The 24,997-nt window shown below is 38.2% G+C and overlaps 1 non-coding gene across 1 annotated transcript; it reads right to left on the bottom strand.

The window, feature by feature from the left end:
• Window positions 1-24,112: 24,112 nt before the first annotated feature.
• Window positions 24,113-24,213, bottom strand: LOC116269625. The gene has a single exon (XR_004177243.1). It is a non-coding gene; the product is annotated as a small nucleolar RNA U13 (small nucleolar RNA).
• Between the last annotated feature and the right edge of the window lie 784 nt (window positions 24,214-24,997).

Here is a 24,997-nt window from a genome sequence, read left to right as displayed (position 1 = left end):
CATAACAATTAACCATTTTAATATATACAATTTAGTGGTATTTAGCACATTCACAATGTTGTGCAATCACCACTTCCATCCAGTGCCAAAACATTTTCATCACCTCAAAAAAAAATCCATTAAGTGGTCACTCCTCACCCCTCCCTCTCCTCAGTCCCTGGAAACCACTAATCTGATTTCTGTCTTAATGAGATAAACTCTTCCAGATATTTTATGTAAATAGAATCCTATTCTGTGTAGCCTTGTGCGTCCAGTTTCATTCATAGAAATGCGTTTCTTAACTCTAAAAACAATCCAGTAAAGACGCAAATTTTAATTACCGCGTAGTCAGAAAGGTAATGCAATGGCAGCTAGTTATGTCTGATGGCAGCAGTCTAAGGCTTTCAAGATTTCTTCAGCTTCCAAAGAAGATGACATGAGGAAAATGAAATGTACATAATGCTTGTCAGACTTCTATTTCCTAGAGCCAGTGTGTTTTGGATGGAGATGCAGAATATGGACGACATCAGTAACAGCTCTGATAGATCACCTCACAGCCTTCATGTTCTGTCCTTAACTGTTAATAACAGCAAGTGTTAGAACAGGTAAGTTTACTGTGCTGGTTTCCTGTGGGAGGTGGGAGTGAAGAGAGGTTTGAGGTTGTCTTCTTCTTCATTTTGTGCTGTGTTATCATCAGTCCATGCAAGAACACTTGAAAACATTTTTTCATTTATGTAGTTTATTCCCAGACTCCACTTCCACTGGCATTCCTAATAGGTAGCCATTCTAATGTATTTTAAATGCACCTTTCTCTTTGTATATAGTGATGTGAACTATTTATTGCTGTCTTATGCACCTAATTTTATTTTTCTGAGACAGAGTTTTGCTCTTGTTGCCCAGGCTGGAGTGCAATGGTGTGATCTCGGCTCACTGCAACCTCTGCCTCCCAGGTTGATTATATGTTAATATATCTCATGATATTTCCACTCAATATGATGTTTTGAAGATCAATCCATCTATGTGTATATAAATAAGTCAATAAACTTTTTATATTAATCTGTATATATAATTCATATATTTGTATGTATCTTGTATATCACATACATGCATACACATATATCTAAATATGCATCATATATCATACATCATATGACATAATATATGTCATATATATCACAGCACCTTGCACAAACCTGGTGTTAAATAAATTAATATCAACAGAAGGATCAAGTTTTGCTTTTCATGCCCACAAAATAGTTTCTTTCTAAACTAATCTACCTTTTTGAACTGCAGTATAAATATAATACTATTATTCAAGATAATAAAATCACTTCATACATACACACACACACACACACACATAAATATACACGTATATGTATATACTGGGGGACAAGGACTTTGCTGAAGGCATCTTTGCATCCTCAAGGACGAATATTGTGTTTTACATGTACCATATATATATTCCATTTTGCAGTGGGTCTTATTACCCTCATTTTAAAGATAAAGAAACTGAGGCTCCAAGAAGATGACTTTGCACATATTCACATGTCTTTCTGCTGACAATTCAAACTGAATTCTTGTACTCCAGAGAGATTCCTAATATCATGAGTAGTGTCATTTCTAGGAAATCATGGTCATGCCTTCACTGGAAGCCTAATGAACTTTCACTGAACACCAACAGGCATCTGGCCTGAGATCTAGAGTTAGCTGAGTGGGTGCCTGTCCCCCACCCTGAGTCAGTTATCAACTGATACTTTTTTTTTTTTTTTTTTTTTGAGACAGAGTCTCGCTCTGTCGCCCAGGCTGGAGTGCAGTGGCCAGATCTCAGCTCACTGCAAGCTCCGCCTCCCGGGTTCACGCCATTCTCCTGCCTCAGCCTCCCGAGTAGCTGGGACTACAGGCGCCCGCCACCTCGCCCGGCTAGTTTTTTGTATTTTTTTAGTAGAGACGGGGTTTCACCGTGTTAGCCAGGATGGTCTCGATCTCCTGACCTCGTGATCCACTCGTCTCGGCCTCCCAAAGTGCTGGGATTACAGGCTTGAGCCATGATACTTTTTTTAATAGTGAACAGACCAGGGTCAGGTCAACCAGGTACCTTCTGTGCCTCATACTGTCTTTCACAAATGTGTGGTGTGCGTGTGTGTGTGTGTGCATGTGTGTTGTGAAGTACCTATTCTGTATTCTGTTTCAAGCTTGCAAGATCCAGTGGTTTCTAGCAAGAGCTACACTGGCCTCGTTTGTTTCCAGGTGATTCTTTCTTTATGGCATTTGGTAATAAGATTAAGATGGCAGCTCACTGACTTTAGAAACATATGTACACACTCGTAATGTCACATTTTGTTAACTGAAAAAATATGTATTGAATATTTGTCTAACTGTATCCTAGCACTCATCTAAATGCTGGGCGTATAGCCATGTACTCAATACTCAATGTCATTATCACAATCAGTTTGTCTCACGATGAATAGATGCAGCAGAAAAATAAATATAATAATTAATTAAATATTTTCTACTCTAATAAGGAATATCAAGAAAAAGTACAGATGCTATGAACTGATATAGCAGGAAAACCTCATTTAGACTGGGGTGTGGGTGGAAGATCAGCGAGAGGCTTCCCGAGGAAATGACCTATGTTTCTTTCCATATCTAAATGTATCTCTATATAGACACGAACGGATAATCATGAAAACTTAAAGGTGACTATCTCCAGGCAGTGGAACGACGTGTGATTATTTTTTCCATATATATTTATATAATATGGGAGGAAGTTTTTCCTCAACCCTCTTAGGGTCCCTGACAGAGCTGACACAGACAGATTAGCAGGAGAAAAACACTACAAATTTATTTAATGTAAGTTTGATGTGACACAGAAGCCTTCAGAAATGAAGATCCAAAGACCTGTTGTCCCAGCCACTGGGGAGGCCAAGGGTTTGAGGCTGCAGTGAGCTTTGATTGCAGCTCTGCATTCCAGTCTGAGAGACAGAGCTAGACTCTGTCCTAAATAAAAAAAAATCCAAAGACACAGGTAAACCTGTTTATTTTTAATGCTGGGTTTGATGAGGTGGATGGACATGAGCAAGCAGGATTGGACAATGGTGGTATGATCTAACGGTAGTAATTGAGGAGAACTTAGCAAAGCCTGTTTGTCCAGATTCCTCTTGACATTTCTGTGTCTTTGAAGGTAAGAAAGCTTCTTTCCTCTGGGTATAGGGAAGGTACCTCTTGAATGAGGGTCTTATGACCTACTTCAGGGGAGAAGGGCAGTGTAAGGTGAGAGTGACCTTCCTGCTTCTGCTATTTTTTCAAGTTCCAAGGTGCCATATCTTGGGGCAGTATATTCTGAATCCCAACAATATCCACAAGAATTATATTTCAAAGGCATTTTTTTAAATTTTTTATTTTTATTATTATTATACTTTAAGTTCTGGGGTACATGTGCATAACGTGCAGGTTTGTTACATATGTATACTTGTGCCATGTTGGCGTGCTGCACCCATCAACTCGTCAGCACCCATCAACTCGTCATTTACATCAAGTATAACTCCCAATGCAATCCCTCCCCCCTCCCCACTCCCCCCTCCCCATGATAGGCCCCAGTGTATGATGTTCCCCTTCCCGAGTCCAAATGATCTCATTGTTCAGTTCCCACCTATGAGTGAGAACATGTGGTGTTTGGTTTTCTGTTCTTGCGATAGTTTGCTGAGAATGATGGTTTCCAGCTGCATCCATGTCCCTACAAAGGACACAAACTCATCCTTTTTTATGGTTGCAGAGTATTCCATGGTGTATATGTGCCACGTTTTCTTAATCCAGTCTGTCACTGATGGACATTTGGGTTGATTCCAAGTCTTTGCTATTGTGAATAGTGCCTCAAAGGCATTTATTATGCAGATAAAGTACATAGGCATTTGTTGAAGGCACAGTTGGATCAAATCTACAGGGGATTTAAACTTTGCTGATTTTGTGTCTCTGACTTTGTAGCACTGACTTAACCAGGAACTATTTGATACTCACAGAGGGACTTGGGAAATCTCAGATACTGCATTTTTTCCAAGGAACAGATTGCAAACTATTCATTCATTACAAACTCAAATACAGACAGCGTCTGCTGGACTCTAATAGAAGCCATCACACGTGGCTAATTTTCCTGCAACACCAAGAACTGAACCTCCTTAATGAAGAAGCCACTCAAGTCAGAGCACCTATACCATGTGTGCATGCAAAGGAAGACGTTGAAGAGAGTTTCCACTACTTGGGAGCTTGCTGTCTGGTTGAAAAGCCAAGCCAAGCACATACAAACACGTTCCAAGTGCACGTTGGTAGCATTCTTCTGCAGCAACCCAGGCTGGCAGGTTGGGCATCTTAACTGTGGTCATTTAACATGAGGCAGTGAGTGTGCATGAATTACTTGGTGGGAGGGATGTTTAAAATATGGAGGACTGTACTTATGCCTGAGATTTTAATGCAGAGGTGCAGCACAGAGATCTAAATCCCTAATGTGTTCCCACTGATAACCCCTTGAGAAATAAGGAACCTATAGATGGTCTTCAAGGAGCTTAGAACCCTCTAAAATTATATATGAAATTTGGTTTGCAAATAAATTTGTCTAGGAAGCAGTGCATTTTGTTCATCAGCTTTTTAAAATCCACGTTGAAAATAAGTTAAAAATCACCACCAAGAAGACTAAATATTGCTGCACAATTACTAAGTGCCTGGCCCACAGCTGGACATTTTAGATACATTGTCTTATTCCAACAAAAACCTGTGAACTAAGTATTTATGTCTCCATTTTACAAGTTGTGCAACTAAGGTTTAGAGAAGTTAAATATTTCCTCTTCTCCCGAAACCCCCACCCCTCTAGTTACATAGCTCATAAGGTAAAGACAGAATTTGAACTTCAGTCTTTTTTTCTTCTGTCGCTTTATTTTGTGTGTGTGCGTGTGTATGTGCACATGCTTAATTTTTTTAAAAAGAATTTGTGGGTACATAATGGGTATATATAGTTATGGGATGCATGAGACATTTTGATACAGGCATGCAATGCATGAAAATCATCACATCAGAGTAAATGGGTTGATTTTCTGTCTGGATGATCTGTCCAATGCTAAAAGTGGGGTGTTGAAGTCTCCAGCTCAATGTTGTATTGAAGTCTATTATTCTCTTTAGCTCTAATAATATTTGCTTTATATGTCTGTTGAGTGAATATATATTCAAAATTGTTACATCCTCTTGCTGAATTGATCCCTTTATCATTATATGATGACCTTTTTTGTTTCTTTTTATACTGTTAGTCTTGACATCTATTTTGTCTGATATCACTGCAGCTACTCCTGGTCTTTTTTGAATATCATTTGTGTGGAATATCTTTTTGCATGACTCTTCTATGGTTTTGTTTATCTTTTCCAAAAACCAAAAACTATTTTATAGTCATATCAAAAGATATGTGTGCATTTATAGGTAAAGTGTGTTTCTGGTAGGCAATACATCATGAGATCTTGCTTATTTATTCATTCACCCACTCTATATCTTTTGATTAGAAGGTTGAGTACATTTACATTCAATGTTATTATTGATGGGCAAGGACTTAATCGTGGCATTTTGTTATGTGTTTTATGGTTGTTTTGTGGTCTTCTCCTCCTCCTTCTTTCCTTCCTTCCTGTCTTCTTTTTTTGTGAAGACAGTTTTCTCAGCTGGTATGTTTTAATTTCTTGCTTTTTATTTTCTATGTACCTGTTGTATGCTTTTTGATTTTAGGTTACCACGAGGCTTGTAAATAATACCTTATAACTTATGCTATCTTATTATTTATACTATCTTTAAACTGATTACTTATAATTTATACTATCTTTAAACTGATAAGAACTTAACACTGATTGCATAAACAAACAAACACAGAGAAAATGAATAAAAACCTCCACACATTAACTTCATCCCCCTACTTTTAAACTTTTTTGTTGTTTCTTTCTATATCTTATTATATTGTCTATTTCTTGAAAGGTTTCTGTAGTTATTTTTGGTAGATTCATCTTTTAGTATTCTACTTAAGATACAAGTAACTTACACACTACAATTACAGTTTACAATATTCTGTGTTTTGTGTACTCACTATTATCAGTGAGTTTTGTACCTTCAGATGAGTTCTTATTGCCCATTAAGGTCTTTTTCTTTCAGATTGAAGAACTCTCTTTAGCTAGCACTTCTTGTAGGAAAGGTCTGGTGTTGATGAAGATTCTTTGTAATTATTTCAGTCTCTTTGTTAAATTTATCTGACAGGATTCTGAATTCCTTCTCTGTATTATCTCGGAGTTCATTGAGCTTCTTCAAAATTTTAAATTCTCTCCCTGAGATGTCATAGATGTGTGTCTCTCCAGGATTGCTCTTGAGGTCTTATTTAGTGCATTTGGTGAAATTATGTTTTCCTGGGTGGTCTTGATGCTTGTGGATGTTTGTTGGTGTCTGGGCATTGAGGACTTAGGTATTTATTGTAGTCTTCACAGTCTGGGCTTGTTTGTACCCATCCTTCTTGGAAAGGCTTTCCAAGTATTTAAAGAGACTTGGGTGTTGTGATCGAAATCTTTGGTCACTGCAGCTGTATCTGTTTTGGCCACTGCAGCTGTATCTGTAACACTGTGGCTCCTGCAGACTCATAAATTTACTGTCTTGGTGGTCTGGGGTAAAATTCAGGATAATTTCCTGGTTTACCAACAATTATTCTTCTTCTCTTCTCTTACTTTCCTATTGATAAACAGTCTCTCTCTCTGTGTGTGTGTGTGCTGAGCTGCCTGGACCTGTGGGAGTGTGTGACACAGCACCTCTGTGGCCTCCATCCCTGGGACTACACTGGGTCAGACCCAAAGCTAGCACAGCACTGGGATGCATCCAAGACCTGCAGTGACAAATGCCTGCCTATTGCCTATGTTTACTTTAGGCCCAAGGACTCTACAATCAGCAGGTGGCAAGACCAGCCGGGCTTGTGTCTTTCCCTTCAGGGCAGTGAGTTTCTCCCAGCCCTGAATGGATCTGGAGATACTCTCTGGAGCCAAGGCCTGGAGACAGGAACCTTAGGAACCTACCTGGCACTCTATTCTACTCTGGTTGAGCTGGCACCTAAGCTGCAAGGCAATGCCCTCCCCACTCTTCCCTACCCTTTCCTCAAGCAGAATTCCCCATGGCCACCACCACTCAGGCCCATGGCGAGTATTGCCTGGCACTGCCAATGTTCACTCAAGGCCCAAGGACTCTTCGGTCATTATTTGGTGAATGCTGCCAGGCCTGGGACTCTCTTTAGGGAAATGGGCTCCCCTCTAACCCAGGGCAGTTCCAGAAATGCCACATAAGAACCAAAGCCAAAAGTTGGGGACCTCAGGAATCCACTTGGTGCTCTACCCCACTGTGGCTGAACTGGTCCCCAAGCTGCAAGGCAAAGTCCCCTTTACCCTCTCCTTTCCTCAGGCAGAAGGAATCTCTCCCTGTAGCCACCACAGCTGGAAATGTGCTGGGTCACACCTAAAGCCAGCACAGCTCTGAGTCTCACCCAAAGCCTGTAGCGAGTACTACCTGGCTACCATTGCTGATTATGGAAGGCCCAAGGACTCTTTAGTCAGCAGGTAATGAATTCTGCCAGGATTGCTTCAGTCTTTTCAAGGCAGTGGCTTCCCTTCTGGCACAAAGCACATCTGTAAATGTTGTCTTAGGAGCTAGGGCCTGGACTGTGCCTGGTGCCCTATCCTACTGTAGCTTAGTTAGTATCCAAGTTATAAGACAAAGTCCTCTTTTCTCTGATTTCTCTTCTCAAGCAGAGGGCAGGAATCTCTCCCGTAGCTGTGAGCTACACTTTTTGGGGTTGGGGAAGGGAAACACAAGCACTCCCTTGGCCGCCTCAGCTGGTATCTCACTAGGTCGTGTGCTCCCAAAGTCCACTGTCTCTCAGCCAGCCCAACACCAGGACTTGCCCAGGAATTGCAGTCTTTGTGGACTAGACTATTTTTTAAGTTTATTAAGACCCTGGGGAATTTTAGGTCATAGTAGCAGGGCTTGACAGAACTCAGGTTCCAAAAGCAGGGATGGATGATTTGCCTCTGGTTAGAGCTGGTCTAAATTCTTCCTCTGCATATGATGGCTAAGTTCTGCCTGGTATTGCTTTCCGCTGTGACAGGTCCACACTGGGCTCCAATGCAAAGTCCTCCAATCATATACTCTTTCTCCCCTAAGTTCGCAGATTGAACTTGGCTCTGTGCCATGCAGCCACTGTAGGAGAATCAGGGAAGGGTGGTATAGGCAATTCAAGACTACCTTTGCGCTCCTCTTCAGTGCCTCTTTCCTTAATTTGACGTCAAAACCAGGTATTATGATTGCTAACCTGATTTTTGCTTCTTATAAAGGTGCTCTTATTTGTAGGTAGTTGTTAAACTTGGTGCTCCTGTGAAGGAACTAATTGCTGGAGACTTTTATTTGACCATCTTGCTCTGCCTTTTCTGAATAACTTTTTAAAAACAAGCAAATTTTATTTTTTTTCAACTTGTATTTTAGATGCAGGGGGTCTTTGTGTGGTTTGTTAGACGGGTAAATTTTGTATCACCATAGTTTGGTGTACAAATGATTTCATCACCTGGGTAGTGAGCATAGTACCCGAAAGGTAGTTTTTTGAACCTCACCCTCCACCTACCCTCTCCCTGTAAGTAGGCCTCAGTGTCTATTGTTCTCACCTTTGTGCCCATGTGTACTCAATGTTTAGCTTCCACTTATAAGTGATAACATGTGGTATTCGGTTTTCTGTTCCTGTGTTAATTCACTTAGGGTAATGGCCTCCAGCTGCATGCATGTTCCTGGTAAGAACATGATTTTGCTTTATCTGTGGCTGCGTAGTATTATATGCTGTATATGTACCACATTTTCCTTTTTCCAGCCTGCCACTGATAGGTGTCTAGATTGAGTCAGTGTATTTGCTATTGTGAATAGTGCTGCAATGAACATATGAATGCATGTATCTTTTTGGTAGAATGATTTGTGTTCCTTTGGGTATATACTCAGTAACAGGATTGCTGGGTCAAATGGTAGTTTTGTTTTAAGTTCTTAGAGAAATTTCCAATCTGCTTTCAACAGTGCCTGAATTAATTTACAGTCCTACCAGCAATTTATAAGTGTTCACAACCTCACCAACATCTGCTATTTTTTGACCTTTTTTTTTTTTTTTTTTTTTTGAGTCTCACTCTGTCATCCATGCTAGAGTACAGTGGCACGATCCTGGCTCAATGCAAACTCCACCTCCCAGGTTCAAGCGATTCACCTGCCTCAGCCTCCCGATTACAGGCGCCCACCACCTCGCCTAGCTAATTTTTGTATTTTTAGTAGAGACAGGGTTTCACCATGTTGGCCAGACTGGTCTCAAATTCCTGAGCTCATGATCCGCCCGCCTCAGCCTCCCAAAGTGCTGGGATTACAGGCATGAGCCACCGTGCCCGGCCTGACTTTTTAATAATATCCATTCTGGCTGGTGTGAGATGGTATCTTATTGTGGTTTTGATTTGCATTTCTCTGATGATTAGTGATCGTGAGCGCTTTTCATGCTGGTTGGCCTCTTGTAAGTCTTCTTTTGAGAAGTGTCTGTTCATTTTCTTTGCCCATTAGTAATGGTGTTATTTGTTGTTGTAGTTTTTTTTTTTTTTTTCTTGCTTGTAAATTTAAGTTCCTTATAGATTCTGGATATTAGACCTTTGTTGGATACATAGTTTGCAAGTATTTTCTCCTATTCTGTAGGTTGGACACATGGTTTGCAAGTATTTTCTCCTATTCTATCACATGGTTTGCAAGTATTTTCTCCCATTCTGTAGGTTGCCTGTTTACCCTGTTGACAGTTTCTTTTGTTGTGCAGAAGCTCTTTAGTTTAATTAGGTCCTGCTTATGAATTTTTGGTTTTGTTGCAGTTGCTTTTGGAGTCTTTTTCATGAAATCTTTGTCAAGGCCTATGTACAGAATAGTACTTCCTAGATATTCTTCTAGCATTTTTATAGAGTTGGGTTTTACATTTAATTTTTTAATCCATCTTGGCATGATTTTTGTATATAATGAAAGGAAGGGATCCAGTTTTAATCTTCTGCATATGGCTAGCCAGTTATCTCAGCATCATTTATTGAATAGGGAGTTCTTTCCCCATTGTTTGTTTTTGTCAGCTTTGCCAAAGATCAGATGATTGTAGGTGTATCACTTTATTTCTGGATTTTCTATTCTTTTCCCTTGGTCTATGTGTCTGTTTTTGTACTAGTACCATGCTGTTTTGGTTACTGTAGTCTTACATAGTTTGAAGTTGGGTAGTATGATGCCTCTGGCTTTGTTCTTTTTGCTTAGGATTGCTTTGGCTATTTGGACTGTTTTTTGTTCCATATAAATTTTAGAGTCTTTTTCTCTAATTCTGTGAAAAATTATGTTGATTATTTGATAGAAATAGCATTGAATCTGTACATTGCTTTGGGTAGCATGGCCATTTTAACAATATTGGTTCTTCCTATGGATGAATATGGAATGTTTTTTAATTTGTGTGATCTCTTAATTACTTCAGTAGTATTTTTTAATTCTTGTTGTTGAGGTCTTTCACTTCCTTGGTTAGCTGTATTCCTGGGTATTTTGTTCTTTTTAAGGCTATAGTAAGTGGAATTTTGTTCTTAATTTAGCTTTTAACTTGAATGTTATTGGTGTTTAGAAATGCTACTGATTTTTGTACATTGATTTTATATCCTGAAAGTTTACTGAAGTTGTTTATCAGTTCTAGGACCCTTTGGGCAGAGACTATGGGGTTTTCTAAATATAAATCATATCATCTGTGAAGGGAGATAGTTTGACTTCTCCTCTTCCTATTTGCATGTCTTTTATTTCTTTCTCTTACCTGATTGCTTTGGCTAGGACTTCCAGTACTATTTTGAATAGGAGTGATGAGATTGGAAATCCTTGTCTTGCTCTGGTTTTCAAGGGGAATGTGACCAACTTTTGTCCATTCAGTACGAACATGATATTGGCTGTGAGTTTGTCATAGATGGCTCTTATTATTTTGAGGTATGTTCCTTTGATGCTTAGTTTGTTGAGGATTTTCAACACAGAGGAATGTTGAATTTTATTGTAAGCCCTTTTGGTGTCTATTGAGATGATCATGTGGTTTTGGTTTTTAGGTCTGTTTGTGTAATGAATCACATTTATTGATTTATGCGTGTTGAACTAACACTGCATTTCAGAAACAAAGCCTACTTATCGTGGTGAATTAGCTTTTTGATATGCTGCTGGATTTGGACTGCTAGTATTTTTTTTTTTTTTTTTAGGATTTTTGTGTCTACGTTCATCAGAGATATTGGCCTGAAGTTTTATTATTATTCTGTTGTTGTTGTGTCTCTGTCAGCTTTTGCTATCAGAATGATGCTGGCCTCATTGAATCGGTTAGGGAGGAGTCGCTTCTAGATTTTTTGAAATAGCATCAGTCAGATTGATACTAGCCCTTCTTTGTATGTCTGGTAGAATTCAGCTGTAATTCGATTTGTTTCAGGGTTTTTTTGGTTGGTAGATTTTGTATTAACAATTCAATTTCAGGACTCATTATTGTTCTGTTTGGGATTTCAATTTATTCCTGATTCAACATTGTGTGTAGTTTTTGGGATGCCATTAGCTTCATAATTCTTTAATAACTACAGAAGCCAAGAATCATTGCATATGTAAAGTAACTCTTTTATTCATACTATGTAGATTCCTACCTACTTCATTTGTAGAAAATATATGAAAATGAGCAGGAGATTTTAGTTTTCTGAGACATTAAATTTTAACATAGGAAATATGTTATAATGTAGCCTATAAGAGGACAAAAGCGTAGAAGTTTAAGCCTCATAAACAACTTTTAGTTATCTACTAGATCAGTGTGACCTATAGAAAAATCTCAGGTGTTAGAACCAAGCAAACTTGGTTCGAATTCTAGCCTCAACACTTACTAGCCATGTGGCCTTTGTCAACACATATTATGCCTCTGGACCTTAATGTCCTTATGTGTAAAATGTGTATAGGGTTGATGTGAAGGTCAGGTGATATGTATCAAACACTTAGTGTGATACCTCAGGCAGTGAAAAAGAAGGATAAATTATGTACAAGGCAAGAATCTTTTGACCCCTTCAGTTTCCTCCAACTCCACCTATTTTCACAACTACTACCCCACCTGTCACGACCCTAATTTCTCCTTAGTCCTCATTGTTCTGCTGCTGAGAACACTCAGTAACTTTCCCTGAGTGTGTTGGATCTTTTGCCTTGGCTGACCACATGAGTTTCCGGCTCTTACCATCAGTTCTGGTTTTAAATAAACACTACACAGCAAAGTTTGGGACCTAGTATCTCAAGATGTCACTGAAGAAACTGGATGACACAACCCAGAAGTGCAGGGGCATTATCTCCTTGTGGGACAAAAATTTGACCATTGGGAAACAGCAGTTGGGAAGAATCTTGGCAGACAAATACTCTCTACATCCTGTTTTCTTACAGGATAGTTTCTCCTTGCCACCCAAAAGGAGAATATCCAATTAGACATGCCTTCTGAGCAATACTTATGTATTTTCATCACTTGCCTTGGAGCAGTAGGCAGTATCATTTCAGAGCACATCCTGCCTGGTCAGGAATACTTAGACATGCATTACAGAAGAGTTCAGGTCTACATGATATTGCCATCACTTCCCATCTTGGGCTAAGATGCTTTCATGCAGATTCTGGGCAAGAAATTGCTAAGGCCCGTGACACAAACTGATAAACTAACAGAAAGCTCATTTCTTATTCATAATGTTCCTGGAAACCTCTTTTGCAGATTAGCCTCTCTGGAAAGCTGGAAGTAGTAACATAGAAAAGAAACATCCCAGCTGTATGTTTCATCTTAATGAGGAATTATTTAAGCTAGAAAACTCAAGCATCCTCACCTTTTTCTCTCTCACCTTCCACATCCTATTTATTACCTATGCTGATCAATGTAACTTATTAATACTTTCCCTGTTCTTTGTCTCGTTATAGTCTAGACTCATCACTTTTCTGGACAAAATGCTCAGACCTTCTGATCTGCTAGCCTCCCATCTCACCCTACTTGAACCTTTTCTCCGAACTGCTGCCAGGTCAGTCTTTCTAAAATATAAGGCAGATTCCTTTATGCCCCTACTAACAAATCCTCAATAATCCCTCACTGCCCTTTGCAGAAAGCCTCAGGTTAAACTCATTCTATGACCATTTCCCAACCCCTGACCCCCTGCTATTACAGAATAATTCTGAAACAATGTAATAAATATTGCAGAGAGAAATGCTAAGTGCTATTCTCTGTTATTTGTCATAACAGTATGCACTCATGAACAGGATTAGTGCCCTTAATAAAAGAGACTACAGAGAGCTCTCTCACCCCCTTCCACCATGTGAGGGTGCAAGGAGAAGATGGCCATCTATGTACCAGGAAACTGGTCTTCACCAAATACTGAATCTGCTGCCCCCTTGATCTTGAACTTCCCAGCCTCTAGAACTGTAAGATATAAATTTCTATTGTTTGAAAGCCATCTAACTTATGTTACTTTGTTATAGCAGCCAGAACAAAGACAGTAACTTCAATTCCACCTGAAAGTAGTGTCAATTCATCTTATCAGGTAATGTCATGTTAATAGTATTACTCTGGTTTTCTTTATGGAAATAGTTTTTCATTCCTGGGAAATTAATAATAAAAGGTAAGCCAAACTTGTATGTGCTAAGTTTAAGAACAAGTGACCAGCCTGGCCAATATAGTTAAACCCGCTCTCTACTAAAACTACAAAAATTAATCAGGCGTGGTGGTGCACACCTGTAGCTTGAAGGAGGCAGGAGAATCACTTGAACCCAGGAGGCAGAGGTTGCAGTGAGCCGAGATCGTGCCACTGCAGTCCAGCCTCGGCAACAGAGTGAGACTCTGTCAAAAAAAAAAAAAAAAAAAAAAGAATAAGTTTTGTAATCAGTGGGATAGTCTCCTAATATTTGAATTTAAAGTGTTTGTAGCATTTAAGAGATTGTGACGTATAAGGCTTGCAATTCCTAATAAGCTATGTAATTAATTTTAGAGTTTTGGATTTAAATTGAATGTTATAAAATAATTTGCCAAAATAAATAAACTGTATTGTGTGCTTAAGGTATTTGAGATTAACTATATTTGTAAGTTAATTTATTAAGTGTATGATTAAGTATTTAGGAAAAACATGATAGGGCTCCAAATTTTAAAGTGTTTAAAAAGAAAATTATTAGGAATGCATTTAAAATATTTAAATAATTTAATTTACTAAATTTGTAAATACTAATTTTTAAAAATTGAGGTGATTGAACACTTATCAAAGCCTCTCCCAGAAGTAATAGTTCTTATTTGCAAAACATTGACTCAATACATAAATTTATAAGATTGACAAAAGACATAAAACCTTGAAAAAAACTAGGTCTTAAAATTTCTACTATAATAAATGAATATTAATTTAAAACTCAGGTAGCTTCAAATAGTTTATTTACACTTGAAAGCTTTCCTCCGAAGACAAAAACTGGAGATCAGAAACTCAATTTCCAATTTTAAAAGTATAGGAATTTCAAGTGAAAAACCACTACAATTAGAATTAAAGTTATTTTATTTATGGTGACAACAAAAGAATAGTCTGAGAGATTTTGCAAAGACTCAAAAAAATATGATAGACATATATACTTTTTAGGAAGAAAAATGGTTCAGACGTAAACTTTTAATGGCCAAGAGATTTATTAAAATTAAAATATCAGGAATAAAAATGCAAACATACATATTCCTTACAGGTCTTCATCTTTACCATCAATTTAAAACTAAAATTTCCAGACCCTGCTAGGAAGATTCTAGAGCTTGGGGGCCAGTGCTTGGCTGCGTAGTGTCTTACTTCGTTTTCCTCTTCTGCTTTATTCTCAGTACTGAGAAATATGTTTTCTGGAGCCACATTCTTCATTCCATCAATTGGTTGGAATCTCTTTTTTTGAGTAAAAGTCATAATCATCCTACTGGTAATATTCTATTAAGTAGCTGTACATCAACAATGGCTTAGCTCTTTATACTTTTAGGTATTGGTCTGTATGAATGACAAAGAAGAGATATACAATAACCATTTTAATTGTCAAGTAATTTGCAAAACTTTTAAAAATAAAGATATTATACTAAGTGATGTGAATCATTGATCACATCTTACCAAAAAACACTTACAAAACACACAAAAACTTCCATTCTAAGAGTTTATCCTTGTGCCTTGAATCAAGTAGGAAGTTAAGATTTACAGCCTCAGAAAAATTAAAATGACAATTACAATACAAAATTCTAAGAAATAGGAACTTATTAAAAATTGTATACTTAAGAGAAAAGAAAAATATTGCATGTGTTTCCTCTTAGAGTATTAGGAAGTCATTTACTTGAAAAAAATACAGAAACACTAAAACACAATATTGGATCTACCTTTCCTGGAAAAACAATAGAGGTGCAAACACACACACACAGACACACCCGCACACCCGCTCACACTCTCTTTCTCTCTCTAATTTGCTCCAGTGTTTTTTTCTTCCTGGAACTTCCAAAATCATCAAGAGGTCAAATTTACTTTGTTTCTAATTCCTTTGGCTCTTACTGTTTAAACAACCATCACCTTATCATTTATTACGATATTCCTTGATTTAGACAGTTAAATGGTTTATTACATAACTTTATAATGCTATTAGGTATCATCACTAATCATTTTATAATTTCCTGTCTTATCTCTTCAACTGGGTTATAAATTATTTAATAAGAGCCTGAGTATTATTATGATTTTGGAGTCTCAGAGTTTACTGATTTAAGAAATTGTGCACATCGTATTTATTGAATCAATAAATATTGCTTAAATGAACTGGGATTTTTAATCTACATGATCAATGAGTTCTTTCTAAACTTCCTGTATTAACTCAGAGCAAATGCTTTCTATTCCTGAGACCATCTCTAAATCCTAAAGGTCCATCTCAAGCCCATACTTCTGTATGAAGCCTTCTAAAGCCCTCCAAAACCACAGACATTGACATTTTTAATCTGTACAGTTCATTTGGAAGTTTATCATGTACTTTTGGAGGATAAATCTTATATTTTAGTTTACTTAGTGCATTAAAACTTATATTTTCACATTTTGTAACTGTATTGTGAGCAGTTTGACAGCAGAAATACCACATTCTAAAGTCAGAGGCCTGGCTTGGAACCATGGTTCAGTCACTGATTGGTTATGGGACCTCGATATGATGCCTGGTAGGTGCTCCCTGAATGTTTGTGGGATACATGAATACATAATTTAAACCATCTGAGTCTCAATTTCTTCATTTATTAAGCAGGTGTAATTGTACATAACTTAGAGGAATGTTGTGAAGACTAAGAGACATACTGTGTTAAATACAATAATCTATCATATAAAATATGTTTATTTCAGGACATACTACAGGCATTTGCCTGCCTTTACGTCTTCCATAGACTTAGTGTGTTTTCTTTGTTAGGATTCCCAAGACACCTTTCTTTTTGCCTTTGAAAGAAAATAAACTCAATTCATCTTTTATTCCTTCCCTCATTGTACCCCATTTATTGCCTTCATGACATTTACCCTGATGCATATTTCTTGGTGTTCTTAGGACTTTATTGTCAGTGTGCTTCTCTAAACATCCAACCACACAGTGTCATTCACCTCTATGACCCATGTGTATCTTGGCCAGAGCCTGCCAACCCACTTGGAACTTCTTCTGAGGCTTATCACCTTCAGGCTGATTAAATATAGGCTGTACTCCTGGGTCACTTGTGTGAGTCACCCTCAGGATAACAGGAAACAACCTCTGCTGCTAGCCCAACCCTATGGTGAGACACCGAGAAAGAATTATCCTTCCCTGGGAGGCTGTGTTGGAGGGTCCCTGGCAGGAGTTTGTGGAAATTTCCCCACCAAGGCCTAGAAGTGCATTTGCTCCCAAGAGAGGTCTATTAACTCCTTCAGAACAAACAGACTCATTCCTCAAGGACCATCTTTAGCAGGAGTGTTCTAATATTTGAATACATAAAAAACCACAAAAGGAATTTGTTTAAAAATTCAGATTTCCCAGATCCCACTTGTAGGAAGGCTAATTTGTGAGGAGTATCACCCAGGAATCTGCATTTAACAATCCCAACTCTTTCCCCTGCCCATTATGTTGATGCAGGTGGCCCCAGTTCAGGAAGGGTTGTCAGGCTACCAATAATTATTTTCTCCACATTGGCCAGCACCTTCCTTGGCAGGGCCACGTCAGTCCCAAAGCCACATATAATACTAATTGTGCTGGTAGGATGATTTTTTTTTTTTTTTTTTTGAGATGGAGTTTTGTTCTTGTTGCCCAGGTTGGAGTGCAATGGTGCGATCTCGGTTCATGGCAACCTCTGATTCCCAGGTTCAAGCAATTCTCCTGCCTCAGCCTCCTGAGTAGCTGGGATTACAGGTATGTGCCACCACACCTGGCTAATTTTGCATTTTTAGTAGAGACGGGGTTTCTCCATGTTGGTCAGGCTGGTCTCAAACTCCTGACCTCAGGTGATCTGCCCGCCTCGGCCTCCCAAAGTGCTGGGATTATAGGCGTGAGCCACCGCGCCCGGCCAATATGATATTTTTACTATTTGATTGGTTGCTTTGGCAACATTAATTCTAGCAGAACCAGAAGCAATCAACAGACTTAGCCTTTCGGATTTTCAACAGTTTAAAAGATAGACTCATGACTACCTAAAAATAGTTTCTAGCTCTCAATGACTTCTGGTATATGTTCAGGAAAAAAAAAATCAAGACATATGTGTAGTGGCTGGCAGATCTGAAGGGTCTGGGGACCATGGGAAGAACGTTGTCTTCGGATAGCTAAACCAATGTTCTCACAATGTTGTGAGAAGTTGGAGTGGGTGGCAGGGCATTCGTCTGTGCAGCGCCAGGAACACAATGAGCCCAGCAGATTGCATCCTAATCTACACCCAAGTCTCACTGTGTTCAGCTCAATGATTTGTCTCACAAACAGTGCTGTGACTACTATGATATCAGTTTATAGCCAAAACAAATTTAAATAATGATCAAAATGTGGTCAACTCTTTGAAGTTGAGAATACTATTTTACTCTCTAAGTAATTTCAAATTGTCCTTGTCCTTTCGTCATTCTATCTCTAGGTCTTTGCTGACTGAGTGTTCACTCTCTAAAATGTCTTTCTCTCTGCTTCTGTACCTGGTGAATTCCTACTTATTTTTAAAATTAAACAATTCATCCATGAAACCCTCCATAATTTCCAGGCAGAGCTAATTCTCCATGGGTCTTGTGTTTCTGCCTGCCTTGTGAGTGAGGCACCGGCTGTCCTGTTGGTCCTTTCTTTTTAAGAATGTTTACATGGCAAATAGCTTTGGAAGATAGATGTAATGTTTCTCTCTGAAGGAAATGGCAGATTTCCTTACCGTATGGTATGAAAGATGCAGGGTCCCTAAGCTCAGGGACCCTTCGCTGTGAAATACATCTACTGCTTGTCAAACATCTATCTAAAGTGCTCTTGTGGGAATGGTTGGGAAAAACGAACTGAAGCAAAGAGGACATTTAGGTTTGTGTCATGAGTAATAGAATTATTCGTCTTTGATGCTATAGTCTTGTGTCTTTTGCCAGCTTCTATGAAATTGTGTTAGATTAATTTGTTAGCCTGCTAAGAAAATAAAATTCCAGATCCTTCACAGTTCTTGATAAGTGCTCCCCCTGTTGACTGCTTTTATGATAGTATTGTTCATCTTACTTGTTGAAATACTCAGTTTATATTGTGAGCTCCTCAAGGGAAGTGGCTGTTTTATTCATCTTTATTCTTCCATCATCTAGTACATGATGAGCTCTCTCATTATATAATAGAAGGGCTTCTGGGCCCAGCGCGGTGGCTCTGCCTGTAATCCCAGCACTTTGGGAGGCAGAAGCAGGCAGATCACTAGAGGCAGGGAGTTTGAGACCAGCCTGGCCAACACGGTGAAACTCCGTCTCTACTAAAAATACAAAAATTAGTTGGGCGTGGTGGCGGATGCCTGTAGTCCCAGCTACCTGGGAGGCTGAGGCAGGAGAGTCGCTTGAACCCAGGAGGCAGAGGTTGCAGTGAGCTGAGATTGCGCCACTGCACACAAGCCTGGGCAACAGAGAGAGACTCCATCTCAAAAAAACCGGGGAAGGAGGAAAGCTTCTACTTAAGAACAAAGGAAGCTTCATAAGGCTGTTTGTTTCAAAGTTTAAAGTGACATACTAGTGAATGAGAAAACTGTCTGTTAGTGGTAGAGAGGGTTGATATGCTTTTGCTTGTATGTATACCTTGTGTGAATGTTTATAAATTTATAAATTTATAACTAGAGGAATTTGATTCACCTCAACTGACCAATGAATTGTGTTGAATTAAATTATTATTTGCAATTTCTTCCTTTAAATGTACTTATTGAAAGTAAACTTCTTAGAATAGAGAAGACTAGGAGGAGTGAAAATGAGGGTGAAGTTACGAAAAAATCAGGAGCAATTTAAGGACACATATTTGGGGCTGGGAGAAACGTCCTTCAGAGAACAAGAAATGGATTGGTCCAAGGGAGCATTCTTACATCCAGCCAGCCCAACGTGCAGTCAGGATCTCCCCACTAATATTTTTCACCTAATTTTTACCCCTACTTATTTCCTAATGGTTATCACTTATCTCCCATGCCTTTTCTGATTCAGTACCATAAACAACAAGAACATATGACCCAGGATCAGAATCGGTACTTACCCCAACACACATCCATAATGAACATCTTAGCATTCTTTTCTGTCAAAGCAGGAATCAGTTTATTAACTTAGTTCTCCAGCTACCCATACTCATCAAGAGGAGTTGATATATGCATTAAATCAATATGCCATTCCAGACAAATCCCTCAGAAATAATTCTGTGGAATGTGGTATACATAAATGATAAACCCACCCAGAAGGGTAACTCTGAACTAATGATAAACCTAGGCACCAGGCCCAGAAGAAGTGCAAAAAGTAATTTTCAGAATGAAGAATCAAACTCTCATGGAGATGAATACCATATTCCATAAAAAGCACAGATACCCTTGACCACAGCAGCTCCATAGCTCTTTGACTCACTGTTGTCCTTTGCCCTGTCAGCTGCTTTTTCCTCAAAGAGAAAGGAGTGAGGTGAGGCAGGAGGATTTACTGTCCTGCCTGCTCACCATGTAACTAAGCCATAGTCCTTGAAACCCAACCATTTATTCTCTCTCAAGGGTTCTTTCCCCAACGTAGAACTTATATCCCTAAGCTGTACCAACACTCCCAGCATAGCTCCAGCTCTGTGATTACCGTCTCTCACTGTGTGCCCCTCAAGTTTCCCCGCAACACTGGTACTTGGCCTGTTACAGGCCTACACAATCTAAGTCAATCTCTCTGTGCTTTCAGTAAGGCTAATCTGATTTAATTCATCCATGGTACTATACTTTTGCCATAGGGCCTCACTCTCCTCAGAGGTTACAAGAGTATTTTAGCAACAGTCTTCCAAATGAAAGGCCAGCAACTTTGTTGTCTGCTCAAAAGTGTGAGTCTTTGGGGACGGTTCAGTATAAGCAGGATTATCTCTGGATTGTGTAGAAGGTTCACTGAGTGAGGAGGAATAGTGGAACAAAGCATTTAAGAACTTTGGCTGTCCCATCAGATGGACTGCGTTCAAATCCTAGATATGCCACTTATTAACTGTGTGGACTTCAGCAAGTCATTTGGTTTCTCCCAGTTTCCTTTTCTATAAGGTCAAAATGAAAAGTACAGCAAATGAAGTCCTGCATTATACTTGGCATACTGCCTGGCACATAGTAAGTACTCAATAAATATTAACTTGTCTCATTACTTTTATTATTACTTATGTCACATCTCATTTCACATCACAGAAATAGCAACATATCTGACAGTATAACCTATCCAGATGGATCCTTTTCAGGAAGTCTCCTCCTTAACATTTCTACTGGTTGCTAGAAGGCAGAGATCTTGCCATTTTGTTTGTCATTTCTTTTCCCATGGAATATGCACAGTATAATTTTTTAGTAGAGCCTACAAAAATTGTGGATGACGAATGTGAGCTTTTTCTATATTGTTGGTTGGCCCAATGCTTTCTTTGAACTACTTGGGAAATCATACAGATACAAACACTTGAAGATTTAAAATTTGCTTCTCGAAGTTTTACTTGATCTGCTCAGACAGCTATGGTGCCAGATAAATGACTTTCGGACCAGGACGGTCTTTTTCTTTTATGACAGAGCTACCCTCTTGACATCTGAATCTGAAATCCTAGTAGCTTTTGCCTCTTTTTCTTCCCCTTTTGCTTTATTTCATTTTAGGAGTGACCTTTTTATTTGTAAAAGTATCCTTATAAAAGAAATAAATGTTCACTGTAAGAAAGCTAAAGCAATTAAAACATACAAAAGGTAAAAACAGACGTTCACTCTGCTCAACAATAATTCCACTTCCCCTGTATTTCCCTCTAGGCTTTTGTGTGTGTGTGTGTGTGTGTGTGTGTGTGTGTGTATGAAATCACATATAGAAGTGTTGGTATAACTAAACAGTAATTTACTTTTTCAAGATAATGGAGTAATATTCTAGATATTGTGGCAGACACTGCCAGTTGCCCACTCAATGTCTATTACCTTTTCTTAACTAACAGAAACTCCCATTTTGTTCAAAGCAGCCTTGTATCCAATTCAAAAACTACTTTTCCTAACCTTACTTACAGCTAGGGATCGTCTTGTGACACAGTTCTAGCTAATGAAATGGAAGCGGAAATCTGCTGAAGATTTCTAAAGTTTTGCTCTCCTGAGGTAGGTGCCATCCCTGCCTCTTCATTTTTCCTTCTGCCTCCTACCTGAAAGGAAAATGAAAAACCAGAGCTGGAAACCCGTGACCACTTAGTGATGACCAAAGCTTCCTGTTAAGGAGCACAGAGAAGAAATATAGGAAGGAGCTGGGTCCCTGATGAAATTTGTGGTGCTTTACACTGAGTTCTCCCTGGGTTTCTGCCCTTTGATTCCTTGTTATAGAAGCAAAGTACGTCTTATTATGTATAGCAGGGCCACAGTTGGGTTACAGCTATGCAGAGACATTGATCCTTACAGCCCTCTGAGTTGAAATGTAAAAGAGAGGATGAGGGGGCCTGGGAAGAGAGGTACTTGGTTGACTTCTTCAGTCCACAAATAGCCCTCCCCTCCCATACTTTATAAAAATAGAATTGTGTATGAGTATCTCAATGTAAAAAAGAAATTAAACCTGCATGTGTAGATTTCTGTATTAGATTTGAATCAATCCTAATTGATACAGCTATTGGTCTTCATTTTCCTTTTTGTGCTACAGAGTATCTTAACTATCTATTCATTCATATATATAGCATCTTCTTTATATATCAATACAGTATGCTGTGCCATGGATCTACTATGGCATGACATTCTCTACATGACAGTAGTTCATTTTCTTTTTTCTTTCATTCTCTCTTTTTTCTCCTCATTTCACCAATACTGCACTGAGTATTTCTATGAGTATTTGTGCACTTCTGTAATTTTCCCTTCAGAAAAAATTTACAAAACTGGAATTGCTTGGTGAAGAATATGTATCATTTAAGTGTTTAACTGCTCACAGATACTGACATCATCAAATTGCCTTTCAAACTGATACCAATATACATTTCCACCAATAGTAAACCTGCTTGTTTTCCCAACCCTAGCCATTATGAGTTGCAATCCATCTTTTTATTCATTATCAGTCATATTTTTTCTGTTTTGCCTTCTTTGGTCTGAAGGTTGAAAGCAGAGAAAAAATAAAGATTGAGATACCTAAAATCTTCATCCTGTCATATGACTGTAATATGAGAAAAACACTAGAGGAATACCAACCATGAAGCTCTATCTCCTAAAGAGCTTATGTGGCACCGAAGTTTTCAGGGGAAACTTGGAAAAATGCATTTTATATTTCTGGGGGAAATTACCAAATGTAGTTTATTGCCAACACCATTTGGTGTTCCAGAGAAATGGGCCTTTTCTTACAATGTTGTGGTTTATATCAATTGGTGTTAACATTTCATAGTAATTTAGCAATGAGAATTAAACATTTAGAAGTGCATCCATCTCTATTTCAATATTTTTAGAAAGCTGTAATAGTCATAAAACCAAATATTTATTTACAAGGGTGTTTGCTACAGCATTACTCAGAATGGAAAAAATAATCTAAAAATAAAATTTGAAACTACCAATAAGTACTTTATTAAATAGTTTATTTGATACCCACACATTTGATGCCCATCGTATTATTTAGTAGTTTAAAGAGTCATGTTTAAATGATAATTTTTGAGCAAGAAAATATTTCTGAAAGATTGTTAAGAGACAAAGGAGGATACACAAGAACATATATATATAATATGATACCCTTTTAATGGTATATATGGAAGATATTTACACCAAAATATTCACCGTGAGTATACAAGATATGACATGGCTTAGATATGTGACTCTGCCCAAATCTCATGTCAAATTGTAATCCCCAACATTGGAGGTGGGGCCTGGTGGGAAGTGATTGGATCATGGGGGCAGTTTCTCATCAATGGTTTAGCTCCATCTCTCTTGGTGCTGTTCTCATGAGAGAGTTTTCATGAAATCTGGTTGGTTAAGTGTGTATGTGGCGCCTCTGCACCTCTCTCTTAGTCCTGCCCTGGCTATGTAAGATGGGCCTGCTTCCCATTTGCCTTCCTCCATTATTGTAAGTTTCCTAAGGCCTCCCTAGAAGCCAAGCTGATGCCAGCATCATGCTTGTTGTACGGTCTGCAGAACTATGAGTCAATAAACCTGTTTCCTTACAAATTACCCAGTCTCAGGTATTTCTTTATAGTAATGCAACACACTAATACAAGATGGTTGAGATCGTGAATGAAATTTTATTGACTTCCTCTCCTCTTTTTTAGTAGTTTAAAGTTTTATACTTTAAATAATTATTCCTTATGCAATGAGACAAAGGATATATTAATGAAATAGCAAAAAGCTTAAAAATAGTAGTGATCTTCCTTTAAATTTCCTAGGGAAGATGGTGTGGCCTTTTTATTTTCACATCACACAGGTAACATGCCACAGTCATAACAATTTTTGAGGGAAGCATATCTCACAAATGAGCCTAAAAACTCAGTCACACGTGTGAGATACAAAAGAATCAATGTGTTCTTTTGAGAAATATAAGTAAGTTTGAGAAATACAAGTAAGTTTGAGAAAAAGCTGAAAGCCTAATAAATAAGTACTAAAGCCATGCTAATGAATAAAGAGACTCAACATGGAGAAAATGTCTACAAATTTAATGAAAATTCAATAAAATTTCAAACAAGTTTGTGTGTATGTGTATGTGTGTGTGAATGTGTACATGCAGAAATTAACAAGATGTCTCTATAATTTATATCAGAAATGCAAAAATCTAAGAATAACTAAGATAATATTACAAAGGAAAAACAAACTTTACTGGCTTATACACTACTAGGTATTAAGAAATGTTGTAATTAAGCAGTTTCAGTGTGGTACTTGTGCAAGAATAGACACACAGACCAATGAAACAGATAGAGGGTCCAGAAACAGACCTACATATTCAAGGTCACTTGATTGTTGGAGTGTAGTGGGGGAACGGAAAGGATGCTTTCAATAAATGATGTTGGGTCAAGTGGATATACATATTGGACAAAAGAAATTTTCATTCCTAATTTTTGTTTTCACTGTAAATAGAAATTAATTTCAGATGGACAGATGGTAGACTGAAATACGATAGGTAAAACAATGAAGTTCCTAGGTTAAAACTTAGAAGAATGTCTTTATGACCTTGATGCTATCTAGAAGCACTAACCATAAAGAAAAAGAGACACATTGGAAGACATTGTAATTAAGAATGAGAGTCCATCAAATCATATTTTTAAGGCAGTGATAAGACAAGCCACAGAATGAACAAAGATATTG

Source organism: Papio anubis, chromosome 11 (assembly GCF_008728515.1).
Source record: "Papio anubis isolate 15944 chromosome 11, Panubis1.0, whole genome shotgun sequence".
NCBI classification, from domain to species: Eukaryota; Metazoa; Chordata; class Mammalia; order Primates; family Cercopithecidae; genus Papio; species Papio anubis.
Note: the sequence above shows the minus strand (reverse complement) of the source record. Positions and strands in the feature narration are given on the sequence as shown.